Source organism: Chrysemys picta, chromosome 13 (genome assembly GCF_011386835.1).
Source record: "Chrysemys picta bellii isolate R12L10 chromosome 13, ASM1138683v2, whole genome shotgun sequence".
Taxonomy (NCBI): domain Eukaryota; kingdom Metazoa; phylum Chordata; order Testudines; family Emydidae; genus Chrysemys; species Chrysemys picta.
In genome coordinates, this window is record NC_088803.1 from 38,325,559 (window position 1) to 38,340,492 (window position 14,934).

Here is a 14,934-nt window from a genome sequence, read left to right on the forward strand (position 1 = left end):
TGTCTAGAAATGTGCATTTACTGTTGTAAGGTAATCTAATAATCAGAAAATAACTAAAATTTTATACAGATAATAGTGGGACTTCAAAGTTTCGGAGGTTTCTTTAGAGTTTTTTTGGTGCTTCTAACTCTAAGCACCCTTCAAAACAAAACTAAAAATATATTTGGAGGAAAATTCAAATCAAGGTATTGCTCTTTTAGTAATAAAAATGGAAGTAGGAAGCAGTAATTGTGCTTATAAAGCACCCCTTCTTTTTGGGCGATGATTAATAGCATAATGTAGTAAAAACATAACAAAAACCACCAATTTATTTAAAATTTTAAATAAAACTAGTAGATTCTTTTCTTTAAATGGGTTTTTATTAATGCATTGTACTAAAATTGCAGTCATATAAAACAGTTCTTGTGCACTTGATTAAAGTGTTTTTCCCATCCCTTCAAATTTATATTAAAAAAATTGAAATTTGGGGGTTTTAATTTTAGGTGCATCTCAGTCTATGCCTAACTTTGACATGCACCTATGATCATGCATGCAAATGTACAGTTAAATGCTCCGCTCATTTGTATTCTCAAATCCCCAATTTGCACGTCCATAACTTCTGAAAATCAGGCCCTTAGAGCACTAATACTGTAGTGAGACAAATAAAACTGGCTTTGAACTCCTGAGACTGGGATCAGGGAACTCTGCAAAAAGGAACCAGAGAGAACATCTCAGAGCTTTAACAATGTCTTGGGGTAGGGGGTGGGAGGAAGTAAACTTTTAAGGAATAAAATAAAATCTAGGGGCCTTTATGCTTGGTGGCAAATTACTGAAAGCAAAATTTCTCCTGAAGAATCCACAGTGGCTAGGTAAATCACTAAAGGAATATGGAAATACTAGTTTTAGTTTTTTTTAATACCTTGGATAAGATAATAAATCCTCCTGCTTTTGGGGCACAAGGCAACCTTCGATAAGGGGTTTCTTCTCTTATGGACAGGAATAAACCTGCCTACTTCATAGCTTCTTGCTTCTACCTCTTGAATCATCTGGTACTGGGTATTGTCACAGACAGGATACAGTTCTATCCAAGTTCTTGTATTGCATCCATCTAAGTGCTAATGATGCATAAACAATGTGACTACCAGATGTTATGTTAGGTGCCTCCATTCACCCTCCCAGGAGGAGTATTGCATGTGGGGATGGCCTTTTTTTTTGAGGAGCTGTGTGCTTTAATTTGTAAAGTCAAATTTGAAGAGGTGTGCTTTGCACTTAGTACACAAAATGGTAAGTATATTGGAATAGATGGAACACTGATTTGATCTGGTTATCCCTGTGTTTCAACAAATCTGAATTATGTCCACTTCTAGAAATTTCTAGATTGTCTGGCTATTTGTTTTGTAACTGTTTTTTGAGACCAAAGCCAAAAGGGCTGATGTAATCCTTAGAGGCATAAATAGGAATCACAAATTGGAGCAGAGATGATTTTACTTCTGTATTTGGCACGGGTGTGATCACTGCTGGAGTATTGTGTTCAGTTCTGGGTGTCAACAATTCAAGAAGGATGTTGATAGACTGGAGAGGGCACAGAGAAGAGCCACAAGAATTATTACAGGATTGGAAAAATGTGCTTTATAGTGATGGACTCAAACAGCTCAGTCTATTTATATTAACAAAGAGGAACATTTAAGGGGTGACAGTTTGTCTATAAATACCTACACTGGCAACAAATATTTAATAATGGACTCTTCAATCTAGCAGAGGAATTTATATGATCCAATGGCTGGAAGCTAAAGCTAGACAAATTCAGACAGGAAATAAGGTGTAAATTTTTAACTGTGAGTGTAATTAACTATTGGAACAACTTATCAAGGGTTGTGGTGGATTCTCCATTACTGACAGTTTTTAAATCAAGATCGTATATTTTTCTAAAATATATGCCTTAGGAATTATTTTGGGGAAGTTCTATGGCCTATTCTGCAGAAGGTCAGACAAGATAATGACAATGGCCCATTCTGGCCTTGGAAGCTATGAACTTATGAAAGTTATGTTGCGTTAAAACCACAATGTGTTTCTGACACTTTGATTGTGTATGGTTTTAAATATTAATGTTTTTATTTCTGTAGCACCTTTCATCCAAAAGTCTCACATCACTTTACTTAACTGATTCTCCATGGCCCTTTTTTTCCCTCCTCCCTCACCCCCCCCCCCCCCCCCAAAAAAAAGTTTCTTGCAGAAACTAAGACAAAGAGATGAAGTGACTTGCCCAAGACTAACAGTGAATCTGTAGCACAGCTGGGAACAGAACCCAGGTTTCTTCATTTCCCCTCCTGGGCTTTAATCACAACACTATACTTCCTTTTTATGGCCTGGCAATTAAACAATAACTTGACAAAAGCCAGGAACCATGCATCATGTTCACTTCCAAGCAGTCTATTTTGAATAATCTCATATCAGAAATAGGGCTAGGCAGGTCTTTGATTGTGTGTGTGTGTGTGTGTGTGTAATGTAAGCTATGTGAAGCTTTGCAAGTTGTTTTTAACTTGCCTGGCTTACCAAACTAACAATGTACTTGAGAGGTCGTCATTCTTCAATTAAAAATTAAAACTTGTACAGAAATTGTTGTTCATTCTCCACATCTGTCCAAAGCTCCATGGTTCAAGCTGTTGGCCTACGCCACTGAAGTGGCCATGAATCATGGTTTTCAACCTTTTTTTTTTCATTTGCAGACCCCAAAAAGTTTCAAATGGAGGTGTGGAACCCTTTGGAAATCTTAAACACTTCCAGGGGTCTGCAGCCCACAGGTTGAAAACTGCTGCTCTATGATAATGACAACCATTCCTGGATCCCTTAGACATAGTCTGTGGACCCCCAGGAGTCCACCGACCACAGGTTGAAAACCACTGTTATGAGAAAATAACCTTAAAATAACTAACTTGCATGGTGCTTTACAAAATAGCTAAACAGGTTCCTTGCTTCAAAGATTTTACAATCTTGGGTAAGAGGAGAACCTTATATGGCAAGATATTTTAAAGTAATTAAGTTAACTTTAATGATGCAGGAAGGATTATCTTTTATAATGTATATAAAAAACCCTGACTTTCTCCCTCCAAACATTTGTTCTACTTGTTTTTACCTACAAAATGGCAGGAATACAGGGTTTGTCTCCTCTGCTTTTGCTGCCAGATTCTTTGGATGAGGACAACCAGGAAACAGGTATGTGTGCTTTCTCAGACCTCGAATGAAGGCATGCTGAATCTCTAAGGCCTGGTCTACACTAGTCTGTAATTTTGGAATTAGCCGAGTTAATTCGAAAAAAAAAGATTCCGTCCACATGACCAATCGTTTTTTCAATTTAAAGGGCTCTAATCCGATTTCTGTACTCCACCTTGGCAAGTGGAGTAGCGCTTAAATCGAGATCGCAATCCCGGGTTAAAGGTATTGTGAATGCAATTTGACGTTATTGGCCTCCGGGAGCTATCCCAGAATGCTCCCTTGTGACCGCCCTGGACAACACTCTCAACTCCGATGCACTAGCCAGGTGGGCAGGAAAAGCCCTGGGAACTTTTGAATTTTATTTCCTGTTTGGTCACCATCAGCACAGGTGACCATCTGCACAGTTCACCATCACAGGCGACCATGCAGAGTCCACCATCGCCGGAGATCACGCAGTCCCGGATTCGCAGACAAGCTCCAGCATGGTCCGAACGGGAGGTACTGGATCTCATCGCATCTTGGGGAGACGAGTCTGTTATGGCAGAACTACATTCCAAAAAAAGGAACGCAAATACGTACGCTAAAGTTGCCAGGGCCATGACAGAAAGAGGCTACTCCAGGGACACAGAGCAGTGTCGTACAAAAATCAAGGAGCTCTCAGGCAAGCGTACCAAAAAGCCAGGGAGGCGAATGAGCGCTCTGGGTCACGGCCCCATACATTCCGCTTCTATCGTGAGCTGCATGCAATTATGGGGGGTGACGTCACCACTACCCCTCCACTGTTCATGGACATCTGCAAGGGGGGAGTTGCACGGAGCGAGGAGAAGGAGTCATTGGAGGACGAAGAGGAGGAGGACCGTGCACAGGCGGCAAGTGGGGAATAGCCAGGAACTATTCTTAAGGCTGGAGCCAATAGCCTCCCCCCCGCCACTCCCATGGCGGGCTCCCGGACCATGACCCTGGAGAAGGTATTTCTGGTGAGTGAGAGCCTGATCGGAGCCACGTGGTGGGGGTTGGGGGGGAAACCCAGCCATGCTGAGCTGTTCACGTTTAGTTAAAAGGGCTCATCCCTGCTCAGAGCCTCATTGGAGCCACGCGGGGGGGCGGCGGGGTTGTGTGAAACAATCATCCCAGAGAGCCCGCAGGTCCTCCTTTTATATGGCAAACCCACCAGGCATTGCTTGCTATGGGAAAGGGGGCCCAGCAGTTTGAAAGCACTGAAATGAATGTAGAAGAAGCAGAACCCCGCATGCCCCTAGGCTGCCAGCAAGCTGAATTCTGTTGCCTGGCCGTGTATGATGGCTTATTCACACCGAAGTGTCCCCTTTGTTCTCTGAAATGTATCTTTTAAAATACTATCCTCCCTTTTTCTGCTCCCCCAGGTGCAAATGTTTCAATGCGGCCCCTATCTACTCTGTCCCAGAGGCTGGTCCAGATTAGAAGGTGGAAAAAACAAACTTGGGATGACATGTTCGCCGAGCTCATGCAGTCCTCCTGCACTGATAGGGCCCTGCTGAATGCGTGGAGGCAAACAATTGAGGAGTCCTGTAAAGCATTACAGGAACACGAAGAGAGGAAGGACATGCGTGATGAGAGCAGGCAGGACGCTATGGTCAAGCTCATGGGGGAGCAAACTGACATGCTCCGCTGTATGGCGCATCTAATGCGGGAAAGGCAACAAAAGCAGAGACTGCCGCTGCAGCCCCTGTATAACGGCCCTTCCTCCTCCCCAAGTTCCATAGCCTCCTCACCCAGACACCCAAGAACACGAGGGGGGAGGCTACGGGGACCCACATACTCAACCCCAGAGGATCACCCAAGCAGCAGAAAGCTGGCATATGCGAACTTTTGATTTGGTTTCTGGACTTGTCCTTTCCTCCTCCTCCACTCCCCCAACCCTATACCCTCCCCTCCCCCGGTCTACCTTCGGATTTCTCTCAATGTGTTGTGCAACAAATAATAAAGAACAGTTTTTAACCAATTTTGACTTTATTTCCTTTCATATATATATATAGGGGGCAGGTAACTTCAAGAAAAACAAACACAACTGTCACACCGTACCCTGGCCAGTCATGAAACTGGCTTTCAAAGCTTCTCTGATGCGCAGCACACCCTGATGCGCTCTTCTAATCTCCCTGTTGTCTGGCTGTGCGAAATTGGCTGCCAGGCGAGTTGCCTCAACTTCCCACCCTGCCATAAATTTCTCACCCTTACTCTCTCAGATATTGTGGAGCACACAACAAGCAGCAATTACAATTGGAATATTGGTTGTGCTGAGATCTAACCAAGTCAGTAAACTGCACCGGTACACTTTCAAACGTCCAAAAGCACGTTCTACCACCATTCTGCACTTGCTCAGCCTATAGTTGAACTGCTCCTTACTACTGTCCAGGGTGCCTGTGTACAGCTTCATGAGCCATGGCATTAAGGGGTAGGCTGGGTCCCCGAGGATAACTATAGGCACTTCAGCAACCCCAACAGTAATTTTCTGGTCTGGGAAGTAAGTCCCTTCCTGCAGCTGTTCAAACAGACCAGAGTTCCTGAAGATGGGAGCGTCATGCACCTTTCCCGGCCATCCCATGTTGATGTCGGTGAAACGTCCCTGCTGATCCACCAGTGCTTGCAGCACCATGGAAAAGTACCCCTTGTGGTTTATGTACTGGCCGCTCCGGTGTGCTGGGGCCAAGATAGGGATATGCGTCTATCGCCCCGCTGCAGTTAGGGAACCTCAGCGCATTAAAACCATCCACAATGGTCTGCACATTTCCCAAAGTCACTACCCTTGATAGCAGCTGGTCAATGATTGCATTGGCTACTTGCAGCACAGCAGCCCCTACAGTAGATTTGCCCACTCCAAACTGATTCCCAACTGACCGGTAGCTGTCGGGCATTGCAAGCTTCCACAGTGCTATGGCCACTCGCTTCTCAACTGTGAGGGCTGCTCTCATTTTGGTGTCTTTGATCATCAGGGCAGGAGACAGCAAGTCACAAAGTTCCATGAAAGTGGCCCTACGCATACGAAAGTTTCGCAGCCTCTGGGAATCATCCCAGACCTGCAACACTATGCAGTCTCAGCAGTCTGTGCTTGTTTCCTGGGCCCAGAATTGGCATTCCACGGCATGAACCCGGCCCAATGCCACCACGATCTCCCAATCGCCACATGCCATGCTTCTAGGAATGTCTGAGTCCATGTCCTCATCAGTATAGTAATTGCACTGTTGTCGCTTCCTCGCTCAGTTTTGCAGGTACTGCACATACTGCTGGATAATGCGCGAGGTATTTACAATGGTCAAAACTGCAGCGGAGATCTGAGATCTCCATGATTGCCGCGCTATGGTGCCTGCATGGGTAATCCTGGAAAAAGGGCGTGAAATGTAGGAGGCCTGTTTGGTTCAAGATGGCAGATAAAAGGCGGTAAATGGTTGTCTTCTGTAGCTTTCATGGAGTCGGGAAGCTCGCTAGAGCTGCAGGAGCGGGAGAGCAGAGTTTGCGGCAGAAGCTGTGCGGCTCAGTTCACGATGGCTGAAAAACAGCGGGGAATTGTTGCCTTCTGTAACTTGCACGGGAGCCCAGGACTGACAACATGGAAAAATTAGCTAGCGGTGCAAGAGCAGGAGAGCAGAGTTTGCAGCGGAAGCTGTGCTGCTCGGTTCACGGTAGCCAAAAAAAGGTGGGAAATGCTTAGATAGAAAGACGAGAGGACATGCAAGGTGGATTCATAGTACCAGGAGATAGGCGGTGCACCGTACTGCACCGTCTGCTGGCAGCATGACGTCTGCCATAGCTTTCATGGAGGGAGGAGCGAGTGACGGCACACACCCAGAAACACCCGCGAGAATGTTTTTGCTCCATCATGCACTGGGAGCTTAACCCACAATTCCAATGGGCCGAGGGGACTGCGGGAACTGTGGGATAGCTTCCCACAGTGCACCGCTCCAGCATTCAATGCCAGCCTCGGTACTGTGGACGCACTCTGCCGAATTCACGCGCTTGAGTGGGGACACACAACATCGAATGTATAAAATCGCTTCCAAAAATTCGAATAAAATAAGTATGAATTAATTTCGTACTGTAGACGTACCCTAAATTTTTTTTCTCTCAAGTATGTCAGATGTTTGACTTAATGCAGTGAAAAAGTTGTTTTCTTTTGGAGCTTACATTTAATTAAAATCTCTTATGACCAATAAGGATAAGTCAGTATTACTGTTTACTATAATGCAGGGGAGAGTGGAGATGTTCCTAATGCATACTAGCTAAAATAGAAACCAATCTGAAGTTAGTGAGAGCCTGAGATACTGTGCCACTGTTTGTTTGAAGTACATGATTGGACCTTAAAAAACCGAAGCTACTGCATGTTTTTAAAATAATGCATAGCAGTGGAATATAAAGTGACATAAGTGAGATGAAATTTTATTACAAGCTACTAATGTGTCAGAAAAACAAGAAAAGCAAAAAAAAAAAAAAAAAAAGTGCAGCTAGCAAAGCTTGTTCCCATGTTTAACTGCCTGGTAAAAATTATTATTCAAATACCATAAGATGAATTGTGCAATCTGATTTTGTTATGTCAGTACTAGACTACTTTGAAGCAAGTATCTAAATAAATGACAGCATGATAAAATGACAACAATACTTTATATGGTAAATTCCAAATGATTGCTTTATGATCTGCCTGAAAATATTGTATTTACTAATGTGATTACAGTACTGTTCCCTTAATACCTTCTTGCAAGGATATCAAAGTGCTTTATAAGCAATTAACTACTTCTGTGACCTGCAAATGAAAGAAATGGATCCGTGCCCTATTTTTGCTGCTTAATGATGCATAAAGACGTTGTGATTGGTATCTTATAAAGAACTTTTTCTGCTTGCTTTACCTTTCTAGGAATATAATCTTGTATTTACTTGAGGCAGTCAAAGCTACTTTAGCCCTCTGTTGAAGCGTTGGGCATGTTGGATATCTGACACTCTCCCATCTGTTGTCTCAGACTTTCAGATTACATAGCTGTTTGTTTAAAACTTGATTCAGCTTTTGTAATCTGGCTACACATCCTTTCTCCCCTTCCACATTATTACTTCAGATGTACATAGTCTTTTGGGGAAAACAATGTCGGTAAGATCTGAATTTCTAATATAAAAATTTAATCAGAAAATATTAACATCCCTCCTATATCATAAACCAGCCTCCTCCACTCCCCAAAAAGTGCACACAATTGCTTTTTCTTTTATAGGTCACCTTTAAGCCTCACAATAAATAATAAATAGGTAAATCCTATAATTTCATCTATTGCTGAACTGCAACCATCTCTGGGATGGAATACCAAAGAGATCTTAACAGCACACAGCAATTACTACACAACAGATCCAGACAAAATAGGAACTGGTATTTAAATACAACATGGGATGGATGTCTAATATTTTAATTTTGGCAAATGATCTTTTAAAGGCCATCTTGTCACTGTACTTAAAGCTGTACAATATATTTTCTTTATGGTTTATGCGGAAAGCATCCTCAGAATAAATATAGACTTGAGTAATGTATGGAAAGCGCCACATCTATTTGTTTTGATGAAGGGCTTGTAATTGAATTATTTATTCCTGTATGCAAACCTTTACTCTTTATAACTAAGCTATTTACACATGGTTGAATGATGCAGACTGCCTGCGACGGTTTTTTCAATTTACCGGCAAAAATAACTAATTTTAGTTTAGTGAAGGATTTAAATACTACAGGGACTTAAATGTTACATCGTAACTTTTGAATGCGGGCTTTTTTTACCTGATGTATTAAGAAAGAATAAATAGTTCTGAATAGAAAATTCCTCCCAACACCTTTCTCTGGCAAAACAGATTGACCTGATCTAGCTGGCATTTTCCCTTCCAGAAAAAGACTATAAGGATTATTTAAGATTATTTTTGGCATAATTATGCTATCATTTTATGTTTGTTTTTATTATAAAAATCTGCAGTTTGCTGCTGCTTAACCACCCCCAAAAGACTTATGAATTGAGAGTTTAGCCTCCTGGAGGTATTAGTGATTACGCATAACATTTGATAGTGATGGTTAAATCTCATGCAGCATTCTGATTGTAAGTTTGATTTTTACAGTGGCTTAGGGAAAAAAGCTTCCAGTACAACCCTGCACAATCGGTCCGCTGCGTAATGCTGCCGGTTTTTTGCCTTCCTTTTGGAACATGGGGTTAGTGGCTATTTTTGAAAGGACGACATTGGATTTAATGGCTCAACATATGGCAAAGCTAAGGTTATGAAAGGTTGTAGACTCTTGCCATGTTATACAGAAAAGTAAATTTTCAGATAGTGGTGTTCTGCTTGGAATCTATAAAATCAAAAGACTCATACCTTGCTTTTGTCTGCCAGAGTACCAGTATTTAATAAGAACTTTTACCCCAGGTGTTAATTTCAGAGTCATGTGGGTATAATTTGTGTCACAAGTACACAAAACACAACTAAGTTGGTTAGTGATGGCTATAGGCAGACAGTTCCTTGGGGGGGGGGCAGAATGGGCTATTAGTGCAAAATGAAATCATATATGCAAATTAAACAAATAGGAAATAGCTGTCTAGGCCACACCCAGGCTTCATATTTTTGAATTCCTTCTACATGTGTTGTTCAGGTTCAAAGGGTATAGTTATGCTTATCTCATTGGGCTCTTGGGCCATTAGTACCGCTTGTGCCATTAAATGGCGGCCCATCTGTTCCCCAAAAGCTGTCAGCACTATGAGTTTTGTGTTCTCTGCACATACTATTCTGTTAATGACCCCCATGAATTTCGGGTGCGGCACAGATATTTATTAGGCACCGCACTTCAGTTACTTCTAGACTTTCTTGACCTGCAAGTTGGAGTGCATTTAAACTTCAAATAGAAAAAAAATTTGAGTTAGGGGTTCTAACCATTTTGACATGGCTTGGAGATTGGAGGCAGATACAGGAATTGTGGTGATGGTGGAGTTTGCTCCCCCAGTCTCTTACTTTGATGGTCGCAGTTTGTTTTATGGCTGTGACAGGGTTTTTAAGTCCTGTCCCTTTAGAATTGTTGTTCCAAATATTTCCATCCCATGGTTTATCCCAGCTAGGGGTGCCGTCTTATGGGCTGTCAGCCGATTTTCCTGCCGTTACCACCGCTACTTGACGGGTTGCAAATTCCAATTTTTCCTTAAGGTGTTTAATAAGGGATTCGGAGCGATTATGATTGGCAGGGGCTCTGCCTTGTTTTAAAGTTAATTTTTAACCATTTCTTGTAACACTTAATTATCTTTTTTTTTAATCTTTTTTTTCCAGTCCTGGTCTGCTAACTTTTTTCCCCTTTGTTTCCCTTCTCTAAATGTGTCCTGAAGGGAATCTAACTGACTCTGTATTCCTGTTCCCTGTACCTTCCATTTCTTGATCTTTTTTTCTGCTTGGGAAAACTTCTTCTGCAGGGAGGCATTCTCCTCTTGGCAAGCAGCCAGATGGAGATATGACTCATTGCTTGCCTCCCATAGTAGCCAAATTGCTGCTGAATCTCTCTTTGCTGGGGTCGGAGGTTTATATACCAGTATATATTTGGCAAATTTATCTTCTAGATATGAAATAGTGTGGACATTTGCAAGTACCTGTTTGGTCCATGGACTGTGCCTGTATTTTTGCAAATTTTGTTTAAAAGGAGTAATCTCATGAACAAAAGGCAGTGATCCCAGTCCTTCCTTGGAGGCATCATCTTTAGATTGCTTCCTTTTAAACATTTCTACAAAGGTGCCAATTTACACGCTGTTGCGTTGTGTCCCACTATTTGCCCACGCTCCTATATTCTTCAGAGCTGGGTCTTACACAAGGAATGCAGGAAATACCGCCTGAAACTCCTATACCCTTCGGAGTTTACTCCGATGCTCAGGTTAGAGCGAGAAACTTTAAGTTCTCCCCCATTTTCTCGGCTCGCTATGACCGAGGGTGTGCACACCAACTTCTACAAGGATTGATCAATTTTATTTTACTGTAGGCAAAACTTTACAAGAAGCATGGTCTATCACTATGTTCCCCTCCGCTATTCTCCACCAAAAATCTTATGCTCATAAGAAGCACACGGAATTTTTTTTAGGGGGATAAGGCAATACGCCACGTTTATTGAAAGTACAATTTAAACATTACAATTAGCACGCGCACACACACACACACCCACCCCAAAGGTTCTTCAGCTGGATCTTATAGTTACCAGTCCTTAGGGTTGCTCGGTCAGTTCAAGTGGCCAGCTGAACTACACACAAGGGAGAGGGCAGAGCTGGGTCTCTGTCTGACATGGCCAAAGCTTCAATGTCCATGCAGAACGAACCCAAAGTCCCATGGCAATACACCCTTTTTTTTTTTTTATAGTAATAAGTTCCCATACAAGTTTGAGCCTTGCTGTGTTATGCTGAGGTGATTAAAAGGCAATAGTTAAGGTTGCTTTCAATCAACGCTATTTTGGGTCACTACTGGGAGTTGCTGTTTTTTATTCCTTTTTTTGGTTTTATTTATTTTTATTCTTGGGGGCATATGCCTTTCCTTTAGGATTGTTAATTTGCTGCTGCTTCAGCCATCAGAGCAATTCTGATTATTAGCTTGGTGTCTTTTGGTTTCTTCACTTTCCTTTTGACCATTCGGCCCATTTGGTACTGGCATTTTTTATTTGTCAGTGTGCCATACATACCTTACTTACACAGCAGAACAGTAAAATAGTTTTAAAGCAAGACTTCTTACAGAACAGCAGTCCACAATCTTAACCATGCTAAAAGCTAACGATGATGCTGGCCCTCAACTTCAAATACTGAATAAGCGGAGAAAAAGAAGTCTCCGTAAACTGATAGGCCTTATTTTTTAACATTCTACCATTCGTGTGTGTGTGTGTAAGACTGTATGCTCTTTGAGGCAGGAGCTCTGTGGGCAGAGCTTGTATAACACATTGGCTGCTATTTCAAAGTCAATAATTAAAACTCTTCAATCCCTAAAACTCCTCAGCAGAGACCAGTTAAACTCTATATTTTTCCTTATTGCAGTTTTTCATTCTCTTAGAGTATACAATAACAATTTTCTAACTAGGGACTTTTAAACAAAGTTCCTTACTATTTTATTGGGGGGGGGGGCGCGGAGCAGGTATAAAGTTCAGCAGGACAGGAACATGAACACTTAATGTTGCGTTGTTTGGCCTTACACCTGTGCCCTAACACCCACATAATTACAATGCAATACTTCCTTCCATCTAAGGATTTTAAATGGTTTTAAACTAATTACACCTCTACCCCGATATAATGCTGTCCTTAGGAGCCAAAAAATCTTACCCCGTGATAGGTGAAACCGTATTATATGGAACTTGCTTTGATCCACTGGAGCACGCAGCCCCGCCCCCCGGGAGCGCTGCTTTACTGCATTATATCCGAATTTGTGTTCTATCGGGTCGCGTTATAGCGGGGTAGAGGTGTATTTGTATTACAATGGTATCAAGGGTCGCTACTGGTAGACGAGGATGCTGTTGTGGGCTATGTACAACAACAAAACAAACCCCAAATGCTACTTCTGTCTGTGCAGAGTTTACAGTCTCATCTGCCTGCTCAGGGCCCTTGTTGACGCTAAATGGTACAGTGAGTAATTCAAACTAAACAGCTTATAAACAGCTTAAAAATCACTCTGGAGTATGTGAAACTTGATCTAGAATATAAACTCTCTTCCTAGCTTTGGACTATGGCAGTGGTTCTTAACCAGGGCTACTCATGTCTTCTGGGGGGTACATCAACTCATCTAGTTACTTTCCTAGTTTTACAATAGACTACAGAAAAAGCACTAGCAAAGTCAGTACAAACTAAAATTTCATACAAACAATTACTTGTTTATACTTCTCTGTACACAGAAACATAAGCACAATATTTATATTCCAATTCATTTATTTTATAATTATATGGTAAAAATACAATTTAATTTTTCAGTAATAGTGTACTGTGCCACTTCTGTATTTTTGTCTGATTTTTGTAAGCAAGTAGTTTTAAGTCAGGTGAAATTTGGGGGTACATAAGACAAATCAGACTCCTGAAAGGGGTATAGTAGTCTGGAAAGGTTGAGAGCCACTGGACTACAGCTGTCAGGTATCAGGAGGTAGCCGTGTTAGTCTGTATCCACAAAAACAATGAGGAGGAGTCCGGTGGCACCTTAAAGACTAACAGATTTATTTGGGCATAAGATTTCGTGGGTTAAAAAAAAACACCCACTTCAGATGCATAGAGTGAAAATTACACATACGGATGCTGCATCTGTAATTTTCACTCCATGCATCTAAAGAAGTGTTTGTTTTTTTTAACCCATGAAAGCTTATGTCCAAATGTTAGTCTTGAAGGTGCCCCTGGACTCCATTGTTTTTGTGGACTACAGCTCTAATATAGTGAAAGTGAGCACCTACTGTTTCTGGGAACTGGTAGGGGCCTATAGCTCACTTGGATTAAATAGAGCACCTGTCACCTATGCTGCCTTTATGAGCTAGAGATTAGGGGTGGATCAACTACACCTCCCACTATGCAATGTTCCCTTTAGATCATAGAAAGAGACTACAACTTCCAGTACACTGCCACATTGGAACTACCGCTCCCTTATGCAGTAGTCAATATTAGCTCCACTGCTGTAGTTGATAGGATTCCTATGACTTTGTCTTCACGTTCAATTTAGCTGTACGGGTCCTGGCTCAGGCAGGAATAGGCAGTAGGTTTAAAACAAACCAAAGGAAGTATTTTTTTCCCACAATGCACAGTCAACCTGTGGAACTCCTTCCCCAAGGATGTTGTGAAGGCCAAGACTATAGAGGGTTCAAAAAAGAACTAGATACGTTCATGGAGGATAGGTCCATCAATAGCTGGTAGCTGACAGGTGCAGCGATGGTAGCCCTAGCCTCTGTTTGGCAGAAGCTGGGAATGGGTAAGGGGATGGATTACCCAATGATTACCTGTTCTATTCATTCCCTTTGGGGCACCAGGCATTGGCCACTGGCGGAAGACAGAATATTGGGCTAGATGGACCTTCAGTCTGACTGAGTATGGTTGTTCTTGTGTTCTCAAACAAACAAAATACAGCCCAGGGGCTCTCTCCCATGAGTGGGATGCTTTGCCTCGCCTAGCCAAGAGGGGCTGGCCCTCTGGTGTGCCCACAACTGGACCTCAAGTGGCCCTGCTCTTGCTCCACCCTACACCCAAACCCCATCTGCTTGCCTTCTCACCTAGCGCCAGTGTAGGCGGGGGATTCCCAGCCACCTGAAAGAAGGGCCTAAATGGGGAGGAAGGGCCTGAACGACGGCAAGCGCACCAGAAACACTGCAGCAGCGCCTCTCACTCCCGCGCCTCCCCCATAGGATCCTAGCCCCCGACCCCTGCGCCGGTAGGGTAAACATCCCCCAGCAGCAACCAGGGTCTGAGTCAACCTGGAGCGAGGCTTCAGGCCCTGTATGCTGAATGGTCTCCGGCCTAAGGTCAGCCCGGGGCCCCAGGGACCCCAGCCTGGGGCCCGTCTTGGACTGGTTCCTTGGGCAAGTTTGACCAAGTTCAAGTCCCCCTCAACTCCGAGTGCCCAAGCGAAGCCGAGCATGCCGGGAGCTGTAGTCCCCTTGGCGATCCGGCGGGCTGAGTGAGCGATGCATGCCGGGAGCTGTAGTCCCCTTGGAGACGAGGCGGGCTTAATGAGCGATGCATGCCGGGAGTTGAAGTCCGGGATAAGGGCTGTGCTTCGAGCCGGTCCGCT

General features: G+C 43.0%; 1 long non-coding RNA gene across 1 annotated transcript; it reads left to right on the top strand.

The window, feature by feature from the left end:
- The first annotated feature begins 3,355 nt into the window (after nt 1-3,355).
- Nucleotides 3,356-5,171, top strand: LOC135975500 (uncharacterized). The gene is made up of 2 exons (XR_010592451.1): nt 3,356-4,169; nt 4,575-5,171. It is a non-coding gene; the product is annotated as an uncharacterized LOC135975500 (long non-coding RNA).
- Nucleotides 5,172-14,934: the final 9,763 nt, after the last annotated feature.